Consider the following 20400-nt stretch of genomic DNA (forward strand, 5'->3'; position numbering starts at 1 on the left):
TGTACACTGTGTACATCGAATCATGTGTTGGCCATTTGCCAACTCTGGTCTGGGCAAAACACACACACACACAGGTGTGGAGCTCTGGGGCTTCTGAAACACCTCATATGGGTGTATAAAAAAGGGAGAAAGGGCTGCATCTCGGCACACTAACTTCTCGAGTGTGCTTCTCTCCCTTATTTTACTTATTACATGTTTGAATCAGCACTCTAACAAACTGTAATGCCTCTGCATTTTGCAGAAAACAGAGACCATCAGGATTGCTTGACACAGAGGAGCAATCGGACACGAAAGCCTGGGGTCCTCACGTCAGAAGTAGCGTTATTTAGGCTGTGCATGCTGCTGCCCCTGATCAGCAGACAAACACTGCAAGACTGCACATGCAGGATGAGGCTGATGGACTGCAGATAGCCCCAGCTTTGGGCTCTCTCAGGAGCACACATGTTTCTCTGAGCCGTGTCCCCACAAAGCCCCCAAAAGGATATGCACCGCTTATGTGTATGTGTTGCTCAACAGACAGGGAAGCAGTGTATGTGTTGTGTATGTGTTGTGTATGAGTTGTGTATGTGTATGAGTTGTGTATGAGTTGTGTATGTGTATGAGTTGTGTATGAGTTGTGTATGTGTTGTGTATGTGTATGTGTTGTGTATGTGTTGTGTATGAGTTGTGTATGTGTTGTGTATGTGTTGTGTATGAGTTGTGTATGTGTATGAGTTGTGTATGTGTATGAGTTGTGTATGTGTTGTGTATGTGTTGTGTATGAGTTGTGTATGAGTTGTGTATGTGTATGTGTTGTGTATGTGTTGTGTATGAGTTGTGTATGTGTATGTGTTGTGTATGTGTTGTGTATGTGTATTAAGGGTGTCACGATTTCGATTTTATTTCGAAATCGATCTAAATTACATCTCAATCTCGAACTTCGAACTTAAAAGTAGAATCGACGATGCAGCCACACCCCCAATGTCACGTCCAGCATGTATGCCAAGACGCACAAACACACATGCACGTGCTGAACTGCAGCGTCAACACTCCTCTAATTTTAGGCTGCAGCCAGTTAAAATATAGGCCTACACATCAACCTACCGAAATCAAAGCCCCTCTTGCTACTTTGAAATCACCGGTGTGGAAGTATTCGTTCATTCACGTCAATTAAAACTAACTTAGCCTACTCAACTTAGCAAGTGAAAAGATGGTCTAATTACAGTCCAAAGTTACTTTAAGGCTTAAAATGCACATTTATAAGTACACATTCCATGAACACTAACCTTGGATCTCTTCGGAGTGTGCTGAAACAATCAAATTAACATTCTGTGTTGTTTCATTTTACTATGTTCACGTCTCTGTTTTAGCCTAATGTTAGTTCTGTTTACATTACAACCTCGCGGTTGGAACGGTATCAAAGCGGTTTCAAAATAAAAGCCCCCCGAAAAAGAAAAGGAAAAGGCCAAAAAGAGTAAATAACATATAAGGAATGCATTAATAGTAATATTTTAAAAAGATCGAAAATCGAATCGAATCGTGACTTTAAAATCGAAAATTACATTGAATCGAGGATTTGGAGAATCGTGACACCCCTAATGTGTATGTGTATGTGTATGTGTATGTGTATGTGTATGTGTATGTGTTGCTCAACAGACAGAGAAGCAGTGGTTTTCTGCTCATATAGGGTTGGTCTCTGTGTTTTGTTTTGGCTAGTCTCGCAGGCAGCTGGTTTGTTGCTTCGAAGCAGGAAGAGGAAGGAGGGAGGAAGCAGCCAGAGTCCCATATATATAAAAAAACAACATTAGCATAGACTTTGTAAGAGTTCTAGAGACATTTGTCTTAACCGTTTTTTGTTGTTTTTTGCACTTGCATGTTTGTATTTAGATTTGTGTAAACAATCGGCCTTTTTATGTGCACTTTGTGGTCTGTATAAACCATATACCGTATAATGTAATTTAAAAGCATCCGTGTTTTCCCCAGCAATCTTTCAAATGTATCTAAAATCTTTGCATGGTATTACATAGTGCACTGCACTCAGCTGGTTTCAACTGGTTCAAACAACTGAGACAGCAGCCATGTATTGTTCAGTGCCTGACCCCTTTGACTGGTGTCATCCCCGTGCCAGATGAGTTGGCTGGACTCCATTAGCCTGCTTCCAGCTATTGATGCACAACATCAGGTTATTATCTATAGCTGAGAGTAATTAGGGGGTGGCTGGAATTCAGGCATCCTGACTGGAGGTCATCCTGGTGTAGCCTTGAGAGCACAATGGCCCAGAGTACTTCTGACAAGTGGCTTACTTTAAATGGCATAGTGTGCTTAAGGCTTATTGTTTTGCCTTCAGTATTGGAATGCATTTTGTTGAGGGATTTTTTTCCCCCACGTCATTGGCAAAATATACATATAATGCTGATGAGGAAATATATGTCAACACAGCAGTGGAGTGCATTGATTTGCTCAGATTAGCCTATACAGTTGGTTCCAGTAGGCTGTATTTTGCCGTATTTGTCACTGCATTTATGTGTGGCTTGGCTTGTAACATGGTTATTGTGAGGGAGCGGTAGGTGTAGGAAACTATATTGGCATTGATGATACTAGAGTCCCTTAGCCTTGCCAGCACCAGACCGCACATTGCCAAAGGTTCGTATCGGTATTCCCAGGCTAACGGCTCCTACACACAGTTGCGTTCCGTCAACACATGCCAGTGGGTGTTCCCGACGGTAGCTAGTTTAAACTGTTCAATTCCGGCACCGCTAGTCATGTATTTCGGCTAAACTCATAAACATAGGCTAGCCTACTATGTAACCAATGAGCTACAAGCAAATTTAACATTTTATTTGATCAAAAATCGTAGGCTACACACACACAAAACACCCGAGGTATAAGAGGTAGCCTATATTAACCAATGCAAACAAGTTTAACATATTGTCATAAAGTCAGTCTGCTTTATTGTCAATTTCTTCACATGCCCAGACATACAAAAAGATCGAAATTACGTTTCTCACTATCCCACGGTGAAGACAAGACATATTTTACCAATTAGGTCCACAGACAAACATAACATTCAAGTAAACAATAAAAAGTAAATAAGAAGGCACATACAATGAAGAAATAAGAGCAGCAAAATTGGGTTGATATTGTGCAATTGTGCATAGACAGTCAATATAATAGTGCAAAGTCAGGCCAATAAATGGCTGAGGTAGTTCTGTTTGACCTAAGTAAGCAAGTGGCATAATGGTGCAAGTTATGTAAGAGCAGCAGAAGTGTTGTGTTTTCAGGACAACTGGACAACAACAACAAGTTGCAAAGTGTGCAAGTGTACAAGTGGAGTAGTGCAAGGCAGCCATTGTGGGTCCAAAGTCCAGGATGTTATGTAGCTGAGGGTGGAGGGGGGAGAGGGGGGAGAGTTCAGCATCCTAACAGCCTGGTGTATGAAGCTGTTGGTGAGTCTGGTGGTGCGGGAGCGCAGGCTTCTGTACCTCTTCCCAGAGGGCAGTAGATCAAACAAATTGTGAGCGGGGTGACTTGCATCACTCACAATTGTGGTCGCCTTGCGGGTGAGGTGGGTGATGTAAATGTCCTTCAGGGAGGGGAGTGAAGCACCAATAATCCTTCCAGCTGTGTTCACTATGCGCTGCAGGGCTTTCCTGTTGTATTCAGTGCAGCTTCCGCCCCACACAGCGATACAGCTGGAGAGGATGCTCTCAATGGTGCCTTGGTAGAATGTGGTCATGATGGGTGGTGGAGCACTTGCTCGCCTGAGTTTCCGCAGAAAGTAGAGGCGGCGCTGAGCTTTCTTCGCCAATGATGCAGTGTTGGTGGTCCAGGAGAGGTCTTCACTGATGTGCACCCCCAGGAATTTGGTGCTGCTCACTCTCTCCACCACAGCACCATCGATGGTCAGTGGCAGGTGTTGGGTGTGACCTCTCCGGAAGTCAACAACAATGAAACAATGAACAATGAAATATGCAATGCCAACATAAATCTGTATTGGCTGAAGTTGTCACCAAGGTCGTGTTTTTGAGATTTGCCTCTATTTTTTACAGTCTATAACATTGGTTCCCAAAGACTGGGTCGCGACCCACAGGTGGGTCGTAGGAGATTTTATTTGGGTCGCCAGCATAGCCTAGTGACAATTTATGTTGTGTAATACCCCTAGCTTATACCTTATATAGCTTAGGAAAGCTAACAGCTTTCTATTAGGATCTAGTTTGTTAACTACCACAGTCATGAGTTGGGTCGCGATAGTCTGTCATTTTTAAAAAGTGGGTCCCCAGAAAAAAGTTTGGGAAACACTGGTCTATAAGATAGATAGATAGATACTGTAGATAGATAGATAGATAGATAGATAGATACTTTATTGATCCCCAAGGGGAAATTCAAGATATATCTCCTTTCCCTCTAATGTTCCTGTAGTATATAGTACTTATAGTATGTTACAAAATACATATTCCTACTGGTATAAGTATATAATTACTATACTTATATTAGTCATATATATATATATTATTATATTATTATACTTATATTAGTCATATAACTACTTTTGCAAAAGGCATCTCTTCATTCGAATTAATATCTCAGCCAAAGATAACTTAATTTGCAAAAACTGATATCCCAAATCTTCATGATCATTCATGTTAAATGATAGGTTATTGAAACTGTAGGACAATGCATGCATGATTTATTCTTATAGATAAAATAGATACATGTTTTTGCTAATGTCTTTGATAGGCTACTACCTATCAGGTTTATGCTAACGTCAGTTTACAAAAAATGTGCACAAAGCACATGTTATTTGACTGTAGCTTACTAACTTATAAAACCCACCAGGAACACCAGCTATGTCTGCAACTCTCCTCCACGCACTATTTCTTTGTTCACTGTCCCTGTAGGTGGGCAGAGAAGGATCATAAAGAACGGGAAAACTAGCCACAGCCACGATTAATTTTTCCTCCATTTTGCAGGACTAATCGGCGGAACAAATATTTCTAGGCTCTATCGTTCCGGCAAGACAGTAGGGGTTAAGTCATTGAGAGACCTCAGACAAAGATTGTTAAGGCGGAGCAAGATATTTCATCAGGAGCCACTTCCGGGAACCTGGATCGCACGATGGGGGGGTCAAAATCCCCCTTTATGCAGAGCAGAGGCAGCGACTGCTCCATTGAAGTCTATGGGCATAGCTCAGAATTTCACCACATATGCTAAGGTCTTGGTTCTATAGGATAGGAATGTGAATTTCGTGCACGTTTTCATGATCCTCAAACTCTTCTGAACATTTCAGGCACATTTTTAGCATTTTTGAACATTCCAGTCCGGAGAAAATCAACCTTATATCAGGTATGCGCCGGTTATTTATGCCGTTGCTGTTGGCCGGTTGCAACGTACGCTCATCAATACGTCATTGACACGCCTCTTTATGCAGACAGGATTCGATCCCCATTTCGTGCCCATAGACATGAACTACGACGAAGTATCTTGCTCCGCCTTAACAATCTTTGCCTCAGACCCATTAGACCAGCCCAGATAATGTCTAATAAGCGGAGAACCTTCACTCTCGGAACTCTTCCGGTGTGGTACTGCATCTAGGGGCGCTCGCGGGCGAGTCCAGAATGAATGGAGGTCTATGGAGCTGTACCCCTCAAAATCCACTTTTCTCGGGATATCATTTTTTTTCAAGTAATTTGAATATTGTATTGGAAAGGGGAGGCAAAGACAATACACTTGGTTGAGTATTATATTTTTTAAAGTCACTTAATTGTTCTAAAAAGCCTTTCAAACGTGTCAATGACGTCATTCCTTAGCATGATCATAGCATAGCATAGCATCAATGCTAGCATGTTATGGGCAACAACAACCCAACTTGTAAGAAAACGAAAGGACATGACTCCCGGATTATTTCACTTTTGATTGATGATCCATATCCATTTTGCGAAAAATAAAATAAAATCTGAGGGTTTCAGTTGTTAAATAGGTGAAAACAATAAATGTAGCTAGGACCCCATGTAATTTGGACTCGCCCGCGATCGCCATCTAGGTGAACTCTGGTGAACTGCAGCCAAATTCGGTTTGTATGGGATTAATAGAGAGTAGGGAGGCTCTCCGTAGACGGGCTCTGACCAAGGGGGCAGGCGAATTCCCGGAAGTAGAAGAATCGACGTAGGCTGGAGGGACCACCTCTCTGCTAACTCCCATAGAAGTACATTCATTCTATGATTTTTTTGAAATACCATAACTTCAAATAACATATATCCTGTGCCGATATTGTAGCTTCTGTGTAATCTACATAAACACTACAAAGGCAAAACAGACTCCACTACCTCGTCCGTAACGTTGGTTACCCGTAAGAAGAATGGTTAGCTTGTTCGGTTGGAGGGAAGCTAGCTTTGACGTAATCTCTCTTTCGCGCCGTAGGGAGATAACCGTATTGTTTGGATAAGAAGCTCAGTCCACCTTACTGTCTATGACGGTAACTCATAAACAAAACCTAGCATACACGACCGTATGTAAGGTAAAGCATTACACAGAGGCAACCTAATAATAATAAAAAAGTAAACCTATTTTTTTTTTTAAACGGCACTAATCATTTCAGAGGTTTTAGATGGATTGACCGTAGGTCGGAAAAGTGGAAAGAAGATTAGCTTCAAGGCTATAACTTTTTTGTTTTGTTTTAGCATGACTGTTTTTGAAGATGATCATGTGTGGTAGCTTCAACATTAACACGACTTGGTGAGGATGATATTAATAATACATACATTTTGAAGGCGAAGGAAGTGTGAGAAGAATTTCTGTGTATCTATCATATGAGTTACAAGATTCAGTTTGATGGCTAACGTCACGAAGTTAAGTGTGAGTCTGCGCAGTACTGGGGGGACCAACTGAAAAATCGTTCTATTTGACTCAGTGCCCTCCCATTGAAAACGACGGAGTCTGTTCGTCCATTTCTTTTACTGTCTATGGCTCTGACCAGCCTCAGACGAGTCCAGGAAGTGACGTCAATTCCGGAAATAAGTACATCATTTACTTTACTCTTTATGGAGAATAAAGCTGGAAAAAACGTGTTTTCTATTACAGTTCATGGAAAAAATAGTCACATTAGGTAGAAGCTTTTTATTAGTATTCGTAATTCACATTTATTTATTAAATAATCGATCGCGACTGACTGTCCACGAGATCTGCCAGTCAGCTGGAAGGAGCTCGTGATTCACACATAGGGACTCACAGCCAGCTCACGGCAGATACTGCGCGAAATTTTGGTTTATGGCTATCGTTTAGGTGTCCTTCCTATTCATTAACATGAACATGATGACTGACTAAATAAATGATGTTTAAAACCCAGTACACTACGGGTGACCCGTATTCGGGCAAATACAGTGCCCCCCACCTCCCCCCAACAACCCCCATGCATTTCTTTGCACCTTATCATGAACTACCATAGTCATGCTATATACCATTTTAAAGCTGAGAAACTCAAGAATCGATATATGTAAAGCTTTCCATGAATTAACATATATTTCGTGTGTAAAATATAAGTTTATCCCGATATATAACATATCAGAATACCCCCCTCCACCACCCCCCAAAGTTGCTGCGTTCATATTTTGTCACTTGTCTGTATGGCCGTACCAATAAGTTAGCCCAGCATGCTTGGTCTTGAAATTTTCGTAAGAATCCATAGATGTAAAATATCTACATTGTTATATTGCCAATATATTGAGTAGTTGTACACGCCAGTACAAACAAAACAGATACATACGAAAAGAAGCGAAGTAAACACTTATTTTTCGCGGAAATCCAGATATTTCGGTTTTACTTCCATTATTGTCGCTGGATTCACGGTACTCCGCGTGTTCACGAGGCTCTTCTGATTCCATCGATACCCATTACATGTCTGTAGGACCAATGAGAGTCGAGATAGATGCCATCAAAGCCAATGAGTCACGTAAGCGATGAATCTGACAACCAGTCTTTGAATGGTCATAGCGCTGCGTCTGAGTGAGCCAATGAGATGGGACCTAGATGTCCGTGTAGCCAATGAGGAGAGCTTTCTTTAGACATGTGACACATCGTCCCATTCTACTTCCCTGTCGGCTAAACTCAAGGCGCATAGCCCATGCGTAACCAGATTCCGAAGCAGTGGTTTGGAAGTTTGTTACTAAACAAGCAAGAGACATGTTTTTGAAGGTTTTTGTTCGTAAAACATGCCAAAGAGACAAAAAAAAGACGAAACATGTCGAAGAACCCGAGGACATTGAAGATCTGGAGGACATCGATGAAGGAGAAGAAAGCATTTTCTCGGAATGCGACTCCGAGGAGGAGCAGAACTTTTTAGCTGGGAAGGACCCCGATTTTGAGCTGTGAGTAGACTACTTATATCCATATACAGTTACAGATACAGCTTAGTTTGCTTTTGTAATGTTTAGTGCATAGTTTTTCATTTAGCTTTGTTTCATAGTGTGAACAGTGTGAACAGTGTTCTGGTACCTGGGGGGGAGGGGAGTTAGGTGAGAATGCAGTGTGTGTTTGTGTGTGTGTGTGTGTGTGTGTAAAAGAGAGAGCAGGGGGAGGTGTGACCTGAGTACACACATTTATATCATTTGTATAAGTTGTTGGGAAGGGTTTTCATATACTTTAGTGGGTCTGAGCCTAACTTCCATCTGTACAATTGTTTCAGTGACAGCGATGAAGACTGGGCCCCGCCAAGCAAAAAAACAAGAGCTGAGGATCCTGTGTCTGAGGAAGAGGAGCCGGTGGCCGAGACTATTTCAGTTGTTCATAACACGTTCCATTTTGTTGACCGTGGTTGCCAACACAAATACATTTCTATTGCATTGAATGTGAATCATTTGATGTTTCGTTTGCCAGGGTATTGCTATTTTTTACCTTTGTTTCATTTTATAATACAAATGTTCACTGCATTACCTTGTTTGTCCTTTTTTCATGGAAATCTCAAAGGCGTAGGAGCAAAAGTAAGAGTTTCAGGTCAGATAATGCTTCTCTGGACTCATGGCACAGCCACTGCAAAGCACTCCAGGTACAAGCAACATGACACAGAGAGTGTAACCTTTCATTTGACACCAAGATCATGGTTCTACATAAAGGGGTTCTTGTATAGGAAGCATTTTAGTTTTGGGTAACCAAAGGTCCTTTTGGAGTCTCCAAATGGACACTTAGCAAAACGCATGTGTATGCCCACACAAATATGGGTCCCACACAGTCATACATCATCCTATAAGGATCTACTTTGACATACAGATTCACAAGACCTGGTAGTGGGCCTCAGTGGTGTTTTCAAGAGAAAATAAGTGACCAAGAGGGCAGAATGTGGTCATTTCTAGAGATGTACATAACCGCCTATAAAAAAAACTATCATTCTACCCTTTGCCACTCTCTGATAGTTCATCACACAGTCAATCTATTGGTACCAAAAAATTCTACAAGGCCTTAGCTTTCCAAAGAGGTCAGGCACTTGATTGTAACTCAAAGTATGTGGCAACAGGGCCATTTTAAGTAGGCGGTGTGCAATTTCGAGGAAAAACTCAAAATAGGGGTGGAAATGTATAAGGTTTTAATAAACCATTGTAGGCATACAAGTTATCATTATATCACATCAATTAAGTGTTTTCTGTAGGCTAGGCTACTGTGTGACATGCTTTAGGCCAGTGTTTTTCAACCACTGTGCCGCGGCACACTAGTGTGCCGTGAGAGATCATCAGGTGTGCCGCAGAAAATTACCCAAATGTCACTCACTCAGGGGCGTAGATTTGCGTGGGGACCGAAGGACGTGTCCACACCAATGTCAGATTACGACTGAAATGTCCCCACCAATATTCAGGTTGAAGTGTGGGGGGGGGGGGGGGGAGCGCTCACATGCGCTCACATGCGCTACAAAGAGTTAAATACTTTCTCACTTTGCTGCGGATCATCTCGTACAGATCGTGTAATGTGCAGTAGCCTATAAGGGTAAATCGCGCTGATTTGAAGTTACCTATAATAACTACCAGTGAGCCGCAGGGGACGCTGCGCTTCAGCTTCACTTCACTACAAGGCATATGAAGTGCGTGCAAATTCATCCATTCTTCTCTGTTGAACTCCTCGAGTAGGCTACTCATCACACACGTGTCACATGAAAGAGCCTTTTCTCAGCTTTTAAACGGTGCTATAGCCACTATTTGCTGTGATAAACAGTTCGCGAGAAAAATTAACTTCAAGAGATTTAATAATTATTCTCTGTGCCCATCTCCACATCCATTCGTCTCGGTGGAATATCGTAGGCCTACACACTCTTCACGCAACACATGACAACCCATATATCAGAATAAACAGCAGACCTTACCGAACACAAAGGTGTAAAGCATTCCCGTGTATAGTTAGCTGTTCCAGAGTAATTCGGTTTTGAAATAAATTGTAGAAAAATTCAACATGGTCTTTCGGCTTTAAGCATTTCTTAAAACTGAGCTGTACTTACATCGCCTAGATATCTGTAAATAGGCCTATTAGAGAATATACAGGCAGCTTATGGTTAAGAGTTGTCAATGTAGCCTTAATGATTCTTTTCACAAAATGCTAAGCATGCATGTATTTAAGTTTCTTAAAACTGAGCTGTGCTTAAATGGGTCAATGCATGATTTCATAACAGACCAAATAGAAAATAAATGTTAAATATAGCCTACATATGTATACATATTAAAATCAGATTATGTGCTACACAGTATAGATCAAGTTGGACAGTAGCACATTTTAATCATGGGTAGTTGGACAGTAGCACATTTTAATCATTTTATATATCTATAGTGGCTGGTTTAGTGGCTTTTCCTTTTTTTTCCGGGGGAATTAGTGGGTAGTGTCCCCACCAAAGCTCAGACCAAACCTACGCCCTTGCACTCACTGGTCCAGAAAAGCAACTGTTGCATCAAAGAATTTAGAACCACATGCTATCATTGATTGTATGATTGCACTATTTGTGGTATGCAGGCATTGTACAACGGGGGCCCCATATCCAGAATTCACAGAATCCTCACATATCCAGTTCAAAACAACAATTAAATTAGATATAGTCACCTACAAATGACAGAGGGCGCTTGTTTTATTGAGCAGGTCTTGCATAGAAGCCATAATAAGGCCATCTGTGTATTATTTGAAATTTTAGGCTATGGTATGTTTATTTTTTCTTCACACAGGATGTTAGTGTGCCGTGGGACATTTTAAGTGTCAAAAGTGTGCCGTGGCACAAAAAAGGTTGAAAAACACTGCTTTAGGCTACAGCATATAAATCAACAATAGGCTATCAACACGTTTGCAGTATCACTGTTGCAGAAATCACATACAAGAAGGCATCCTCTTGATTGTTTGTACATTTTTGCACATTCCAACATAAGGAAGCAGCATGAGCAGTCGTTTTTCTGCCTTCTAACTACTTTTACGAGTCTGCAGTATCACTGAGTACAGCTGTTACAAGAGGGTCTGGCGTCCCTTTGTTATGATGCACTTCCTGCGACGCGGTCATTCGTCTCTAAATGACTTAACCCTTAGAACCCGATTGACGCAAAGTGCGTCAAAAAACACACCCTTTCTTCTATGTTAAACGTCCCACATACTCAACGCACCCAACCTGTAGCGCGACAATGTGACGTCACAGAAGCGCCATAACCATTTATACTCGCGCGTGGTGGTCGCGACACTACTTGCAATATTCTCCTGAACAGAGGTGTCGCTGTTGTGAAAAGACTAACGTTAACTACTTACACAGCAGAAGAAGCTGCAGTAAGAAACACCAGTAGCTAGCCTCTGTGATGGTACTTCAGACTTTGGTTGCTACTATTCACAACTACCATCATCATTATCATGTAGTTTCCAAGGTGTGTGCACAGGTAGATAAATAGATAGATAGATGGATATATAGATAGGTACTTTATCATCCCGAGAGAAAATTTAATAATTTAAACAGTTTAGTTAGCTGGCTAGCTAGCTAGCAGCTGGCTGAGTTTGTGTAATTTCCTGAAGTGGAAAGAGATTTTGTTCAGGCCTTAATAGATATCCTTTGTTTGAAAATAAATCGTTTCTATTCTTTCCTTAATTCCATGTGTTGCAACTCTCACTGGTAACTTTGTTAACTTATCCAGCAAACTATTAAAAATTCACGACTGTAACAAAACACTGCAACTCGCTTGCCCTCTGTTACGGTTCCCCACCGGAAAACCGCAACATAAAGTGGAGAACGACGACTGGGTTAAGGCTCAAAAGGGGTATTTATTTATGTTCCCTAAAAAGGGCAAAAAGCAGGCACGGAAACCGGCAAAAAGGCTCGAAGGCGTTGAAAAACCGGAGACGACACGGTGGTAGCAACCAGCAGAAAAAACCCAGACAATGCTCTGCAGACCAGGTCCAGAATGAGCCTTTTGAAGAGGCTGGCCAGGTGCACCGCATCCTGGCTAATTAAATCACCTGGTTAGGGAGCAGACACAGAAAATAGCAGGTAACAGCACCCCTACCACTCACAGCCAGCAGGGTGTGCCAACAAACATAACGATAAATCACCAGGAACTCCGGGGGCCGTAACACCCTCGAACTAGTCCATCTTTCTGTTTCCGCCTTGTCGCGCTCGTCTGAAAAAAAATGAGTGGTGCGCTACCGTGTGCTACACGGCCAAAACCCTGGCGCGCCAGAGAGATCTACGTCATTTTGACGTCACATTGTCGCGCTACCGGTCGGGTGCGTCAGGTATGTAGAAGCCATTACATTGCTCCGGAACTGTTCATCGCAGCGAGATAAAACCTTTATTGCGTGACAGAGCATAAGTGGGGCTTTCCAACGAGACGAAACACTTGTCTGTACGATCAAGTATGAAAATTAAAAAAAAATGAAATTAAATCAAATTGCATCATATTTATAGTCTATACTTCTCTGCGTTCACCTGCGCACCCATTACTCTCGTTTGAATTACTCGTGAACCCGTGATCGCATAGATATGGCAAGCATATCAGATGAAAGAGGAGACACAGGGCTATCCATTGGTACCATGTATATCGATCCTTATGGCTTATAAAAACAGACGAAGCGACTGCAAAATAATAACGTCATGTACACAAACCAACGCTGCACACCCATTACTCTCGTTTGAATTACTCGCGGACCCGTGATCAGATAAATATGCCACACCTGTCAGACGAAAGAGGAGACACAGAGCTATCATTTGATCCTTCTGGGTTATAAAACAGACGAAGTAACAGCAAGATAATAACTAAATATAGCTGGACTTACCCCACGTTTTTGTCTGTTTTTGTGGCAAAGCATGTTTATAATCCAACGCTATCGTGTGTTTCTCTATGACAAAGCATGTTTATAATCCGGTTTTGAGATCCTAGCAAATTCCTGCATGGCATCCAATTCAAGGCTCACATTGCATCCCAATTTGTTCAACAAAGAAATACCTTTTTTGCCTTTACTTGGTTCATGGCAATGCAGTAAAAAGTTGAGAATCATTATGAGTGCCTACACCATAAGCACACGCAGGCTAACAGGCAAACTCGGGTCAAGTCAGGTCAGATCAGTTCGTGTCACAGATATGGAGCGCAGAAAGGTCATTTTTCATCACAAATAAAAATGGCATTTATTTCCGTAAATCACACACCACATATATCTGTAAATTGCTCAGCCCCAGAGTATCCCTCCAACATGGCAATTATATTGCCAGATTCAGGACAGTCTGCCCTACACACACATGAAATTCACGTAGAGCTACGAGCTTGCTGTGGTGAGATACATGACAAAATATAAGAATTTTTATAATACGCTTTTTATATTTTAATTCTTTAAAAATCTAAATAAAATCAATGCTAGTGCTAATACATGAAATGATGGCAGATCTGGATAGCCTAGACTCTGCTGAAAAAAACAATATATAATATGTATGTGTGGCACTTACAATAACCAGAATAAATCCTTATGAATAAAGGTAGTGAAAATGCCCTAAAAACAGATTAGGGTTCTAAGGGTTAACTCCCTCTCCCGCAAGAGACAAACTTCACTGGCTTTCACTGGCTATTTCATTTCATTGGCTAACCGCCTCGCGTTAGCCGCTCTCATTTGCATAAAGTTCAGCCGATCCAGAGATGCTCTGGCCGAGCCCAACTTCTTGACGCGCCGCTGTCACTCCCTGATGTGAGTCGCTACCCGATGTGAGTCACGCATGCTCAGATTGATAGGTTTTACGGCATAACGCCAAGGGATCCGACTGAAATCCATAAAATAATTAACTTTTCTGTTTCAAAAACGTTTTAGCTATCTAAGATTGTTTGATTGCTAACGTTAGCAAACGCCATTCAAGTGACAGCCTTGTGCTTGATTGCTTACTTACTTGCCAGCAGTGAACAAACTTCGTTATAGGTCAATTTTTATTGATATTACAGAAGTCTCTCGATAGCAGGCTACTTCAGCCTCTAATCTAGAACTGACATTAGAGATCATGCCGTGAAAATGTGATGCCTTACGCTAAATAATACATTACTGCTGTGTAGGCTAATGTCATTATTCTGTGGCTAACAGCAGCACTGGTAGTGCAAAGTAGCAAAGTGACGCATGCGCGACTCACATCCGGTAGCGACTCACATCGGGGAGTGACCATAGACAGTAAAAGAAATGGACGAACAGACTCCGTCGTTTTCAATGGGAGGGTACTGAGTCAAATAGAAAGATTTTTCAGTTGGTCCCCCCAGTACTGCGCAGACTCACACTTAACTTTGTGACGTTGCCATCGAACTGAATCTTGTAACTCATATGATAGATACACAGAAATTCTTCTCACACTTCCTTCGCCTTTAAAGTCATCAAAGTTAAACATTTATTTATGTATTATTATTATCCTCCTCACCAAGTCGTTTTAATGTTGAAGCTACCATACATGATCATCTTCAAAAACAGTCATGCTAAAACAAAACAAAATGTATAGCTTCTAGCCTTGAAGCTAATCTTCTTTCCACTTTTCCGACCTACGGTCAATCCATCGAAAACCTCTGAAATGATTAGTGCCGTTTTTTTTAAAATTAGGTTTACTTTTTTTTATTATTATTAGGTTGCCTCTGTGTAATGCTTTACCTTAACATACGGTCGTGTATGCTAGGTTTTGCTTATGAGTTACCGTCAGACAGTAAGGTGGACTGGGCTTCTTATCCAAACAATACGTTATCTCCCTATGGCGCGAAAGAGAGATTACGTCAAAGCTAGTTTCCCTCTAACCGAACAAGCTAACCATTCTTCTTACGGGTAACCAACGTTAGAGGTAATGGAGTCTGTTTTGCCTTTGTAGTGTTTATGTAGATTACACAGAAGCTACAATATCGGCACAGGATATATGTTATATGAAGTTATGGTATTTCAAAAAAATCCTAGAATGAATGGACTTCTATGGGAGTTAGCAGAGAGGTGGTCCCTCCAGCCTACGTCGATTCTTCTACTTCCGGAATTCGCCTGCCCCCTTGGGAGTGACACCGCTTCTGTTCGAATGGCCGCGCCGCCTTCCCAAGGTGCATTGCGGAAGCGTAAACCCCGCCTTGCCGCTCTCCATAGAGCATCACAGTCCCGCCCCTCCTCCGAGAGAGCTTAGTTTCCGGAAGTAAATTTCCCATTCATTTCTCCCATTGACGTTTTGGAAAAATCCGTATCTAAAGAGTTTTAGAGCATAGGCTAATCAGCTACGGCGTAACTCATAAGCATACAACATATCATTTCGAGTGAAAAAACGAATAGAAAGTCCAAAAAAAGTCAAAGGTACAAGACTGTACATATTTTCATTTCCGAGCGAAGGAACTACTCATCCCATAAACCACCGGGCCTCACTGAAAATATATAAGCAGCACGAACCAGCACGAAATCATTCATTTCCAACCAGCGACAGCAGTGAACCCTCTCCTCCAAACAATGATTTTTATATAGTTAATAGCAGTTATTTCAGGAGTAATCGTGTAAATAATAGTGTTTTGGTATTGAATGTTATATTTACCATCGTGTATTTTATATCGTGTGTGTGAAAGCGGTTAACGTTAACGTTAGCAACATTGTGCAGTGCTTCGTATCTGACTGCCATCCTGATGCTTGGACCGGTGCATGGTCTGCTCTTGGACCACCATATTCAGTTTATTAACTTGAATTATTACACAAAATGTTCATTAAATGTACGAAGAAGTATTTCTAGGTTGATGATTGATATAGCTTGTACAGTATGAAGGCTACAGTAGCCTAGCTAATGTTAACTAGCATTACCAACCTCCCTGCAAAACTCACCACACAACTTCGTAGGTTTGATAGGTCTTGTTCCTCATGCTGGCCCATACAAAACCCACAAGCTGACCCTCGACACACAACAGTCAATAATGTGACCCGATTTAAAGTGGTTTTCACCCCTGTGGACACTCTTGATTTCGTCCTTGAAACTGAAATATTCACGGGCCGGGGACATGGACGGTTTGCTAACCATTTTACCGGTGGTAGCATCCAGCTTTGCTATCAGCTAGCTAGTTCAAAGGTTTAAGTTCTTAATGGGGATATACAGGGCTTTTTATGCCTCGTCTAAGTTGATGTTTCATATAAACAACAATTCATGTTCATAGAAACAACAAGGTCACTAAAACATAATATATTTCATACCTGTGTTGCAGCATGTAGGCTAATGTTAGCAGCATTATAATGACATTCTAATGTCTGAAAGGCTAATGATTAGCTAGCCTATCGGCTACCTGAAAAGTTAAGTGTTCAAACTAGCATTTACAGTGTTCTATTTGATGGTGTATTGGCCCTGACTAAGTTCGTGTGATATATAAACCACAATCATTGTTGATACAAGTACCAATGTTCGTCTAGAAAGTGTTTATTCACATTAAGATTTTCGCCATAGGCAGTAAAAGACTCCGCCATCTTCGCTGATTCAAGTTTCAAACTATGACTGAACGGCCTTTCCACCAATCAGAGGCATCACTGTGGGATTGTGGGATTGTTCAGGATTGTGGGTAATGAAGTACTTATCCAAGACATCGCGAATAAAAGACATTTATCTCAAAACGAGGTTAGTGCCCCGTGAACTTTTGGCGTCTATATGAGCATACACAATCGCTTAGTACAGCCGTAGCTGGTTTTGAGTCTACCATGTGCAGTTAAGTTTTTATGGCTTATACCCGAATTGTCAATGGAAAAATTGCATTGAATTCTTACTTCCGGAAACTCCTGTGGGCGGGACTGTGATGCTCTATAGGAAATGAATGGGCTATGTGCGGCGCAGTGGGCTTTGCCGCGATAATGGACACGAGCCGTAAGAGACTCTAGAAATAAGGTCCGGCTAATACAGGTGCGAAATCCTTTTTTTATTGGCATGCTTTGTCACACATGTACATGATATGATAATTGACCAACCTTAACAGTTGTGTGTCTTTTAGGCCCACTATATAACGTAAATGACAGGCCTTGACTTGAATCAATATCCATGAGTAGGCTAGAACAGTGTCTCTCAAAGTGTGGTCGGGCGAGGACCACTGGTGGTCCAAGCTATCCCAAGTGGTTCGCGTGCAGACGTGATAAAAATATAACAGATGAGTTGTTTACAATATAGTATGTAAATCCAAACAGTTATGCAACACTGCCTATGTAAGCTATGCAAGGTGCAAAGACAGCACGTTAAGTGGTTCATTGAGTAGGCCTATTGTGTAATATGGTCAACTCTTTTTTTTTTTTTTTAGCTAGGTGGTCCGTGAGTTTTTTTTTTTTATTGGTTTATTTGGTTAAGTGGTCCTTGGTCTGAAAAAATGAGAAACACTGGGCGAGAAGGCCTTGCTTTTCAATCACATGTAGCCATGGTGTTGTGTCGACTTTTCACGTCTCTGTAGGTTAATTATCTTCGACCTTAGCTGAACCCATATCTCCATGAAGGAACATTTGGGAGACGTCAACCCAGGGTTTTGTTACCAACTATTGTTTACATTCACGAGCGGCGGATAGCAAGCAACGAACTCCCTCACGTAGCCTGCTGCTTAACTCGTTTTGAAGGCCGATCGGGCGCTCACTTCGAGGTGCAGAACCAGACGCACCCCGCTGTCTCATGTCTCAGCGTGCCTCGTGCATTCCTGTAGGTCCAAAACACCATCCATCCGTCCATCCCCCCACGCTCACGTAGGCCCCTACACAAAAACACATACCGTGCACACATCCCCCAATGGTCATGTAGGCCCCTACACAAAAACACATAGCTTGCACACATCCCCCCATGGTCCCAGCGAAGAGCTGTCAGTCACAGCTAATCAAATTGCAAAACAATAGAAGACGTTGATGCAGTGAGTTTAGTATGCAAGAGATTGAGTGTTTTATTTAGTTCCGAAACCGTTTTTCTCTTAAGATGCTCCAGGTGTTTGTGATGTGATGTGTGTGAGAGTAGGCAAGCAACTGTTCATGTTTTGTTGTCGAATGATTCACATGGCTTTGTTTTGCGAACGTAGGACTACTTGAATGCATAAAACACAAATAATTTACTACTCCTACCTACCTTTACTACTACTATTTTTTTTTTAAATCAACACTCAGCGTGAAATAGCACAAATCTGTGACGTCTTCACGCGGGACCAGAGATTTAAATAGTCAACAATATAAAGTCGTTACACCCCCAATTATCACTTTTGTTCAGAAATTCTAAAACAACGATGTTTTTTAACACTTGAAAATAACATTTGCTAAATTAACCTTACATTTTTTCAGTAGCCATAGGTGTGTATATTTGAACAAAATCTGGTTTGGTTCTTAACGGGAGCATTACTGCCTGAAATATCCGATTTTGTTTACCACACCCGGAGTTGTATTGCTGGCCTGATGGGTCGCCTATTTACGCCGTTTCAACGGCACATGAATGGTTAGACCGAGAATTCTCATCATGAAATTAAAATTCCACTGGAGCTCCAAGCGGTTGTGTATACGCAGCCTTACAACACTGTTTACAGCTCTTCGAGTCACGGTAAAATGTCATTTTTGGTACATAGCTAATTTAGATACACCTATTGTGTGGGTGGTTGCGTTTCTTTAGGAGTCCGCCGTCTTGGTTTGTATAGAAAGGTATATTAAGTGACACATACACGCAAGACGGCGGAAATACGGGACAGACGCTAATACTAGGGGGAGTAGTAGGTGGCTGATTAAAGTCAGACATTTCCACAAATGTAGGCCTACTGTAGGCTACATGGGAGAACTCTGTTTTAACTGACCTGTGAATGGGCTGCATAATGACCAACACTATTGTGTTTAGATGCAGACAACCAACTTCAGACAACATTGTGATCTTGAGTGACTGTTGAAAAGCTAATAATCCACACCTCCAGAGGGGCCGGCTCCAACCCACAGCAGCATGCCTGAATGCTATTGTAGAGACCCTTAGCCCCAGGGGTTAAATCTGCTCCAGGAGATGTAGCTATCTCTATATGCCAGTGGTTCTCAAACTGGGGGTCGGGAGCCCAAGGGGGGTCGCCAAACATATCGGAGTGGTCGCAAAATGATTTGCAGTCTGAATTAACAACAAGGTTTTTAGAGTTTTTTTAAAAACTGTGATATTCAGTAGCCGTAGATGTAGGCTTCCAATTCACAGTGTTTCCATAATGTTCCTCAGAAAGTGGATATTCTGTTAACGCTAACTCAAATATCTACTTGCGCCCCTTGCAATGCCCATCTCGCAACATTTCAAAACTAAATTTTGCCGGTTGGAGAGAAGGGGGTCGCGAGACTTGACCCATGTTTTTTTGGGGGTCGCCATACAAAAAGTTTAAGAACCACTGCTATATGCTCAGGCCACTCTGTGAGCCCAGCTATGGGCTGATTGTTTGCTTGGATAAGGTTAGATATGAGCTGATGTGTTTCCTCTGGTTTAAAGGAGTTGGTTTTGTGTTGAATTTGTCTACAATCTTTGTGGAAAAACTCCATAGGAACTATGCAAAAAAACTTGCAGATCAAGACTTCAGGGTGTGCATGGGGGTGTAGTATGTTAGGTGAACGCGGGGGTGGGGGAGGGTATATGGGAAAGCACAGTGGGAGATTTTTGTTTCAGAAAGAGGCCTGGACCATCGGGGTCTTGATGTCGTAAACAGCCCAACAGCTCTGCTGTGTCCTTTGAAGGAAGAGCCAGCAGCTGGAGGGCGAGAGGAGCAGGGTCTCCTCAGTGTGGTGTGCTGTTTGGTGAAAAAGAGCTCTCTAGCTGCAGGAGCAGGGTCTCCTCAGTGTGGTGTGCTGTTTGGTGGAAAAGAGCTCTCTAGCTGCAGGAGTTTTGTGCATGCAAAAGGATTTAGGTCAAATGCTACCCTGTTGTCTGATAAAGTGGATGTAAAATGTAAGTATAAAATGTAATGAAATCAACACAGCCTTTTGGAGTTGGTCTTTGCAGCTTTGTTTAGTGTGAATGTT

General features: G+C 41.9%; 1 protein-coding gene and 1 long non-coding RNA gene across 2 annotated transcripts in view; both read left to right on the forward strand.

Annotated features, from left to right (window-relative positions):
• The window catches only part of hif1al (hypoxia inducible factor 1 subunit alpha, like), a 40929-nt gene that overhangs the window by 2170 nt on the left and 18359 nt on the right, over window positions 1–20400 (forward strand). The window lies entirely within an intron of this gene.
• LOC143121276 (uncharacterized) lies at window positions 7323–8900 on the forward strand. The gene is made up of 2 exons (XR_012986464.1): window positions 7323–8339; window positions 8657–8900. It is a non-coding gene; the product is annotated as an uncharacterized LOC143121276 (long non-coding RNA).

The sequence above is a fragment of the Alosa pseudoharengus genome, unplaced genomic scaffold, assembly GCF_046254945.1.
Source record: "Alosa pseudoharengus isolate Yale_2024_CS ecotype anadromous, Long Island Sound unplaced genomic scaffold, YU_APseudo_1.1 YU_APseudo_1.1_scf_13, whole genome shotgun sequence".
Taxonomy (NCBI): domain Eukaryota; kingdom Metazoa; phylum Chordata; class Actinopteri; order Clupeiformes; family Clupeidae; genus Alosa; species Alosa pseudoharengus.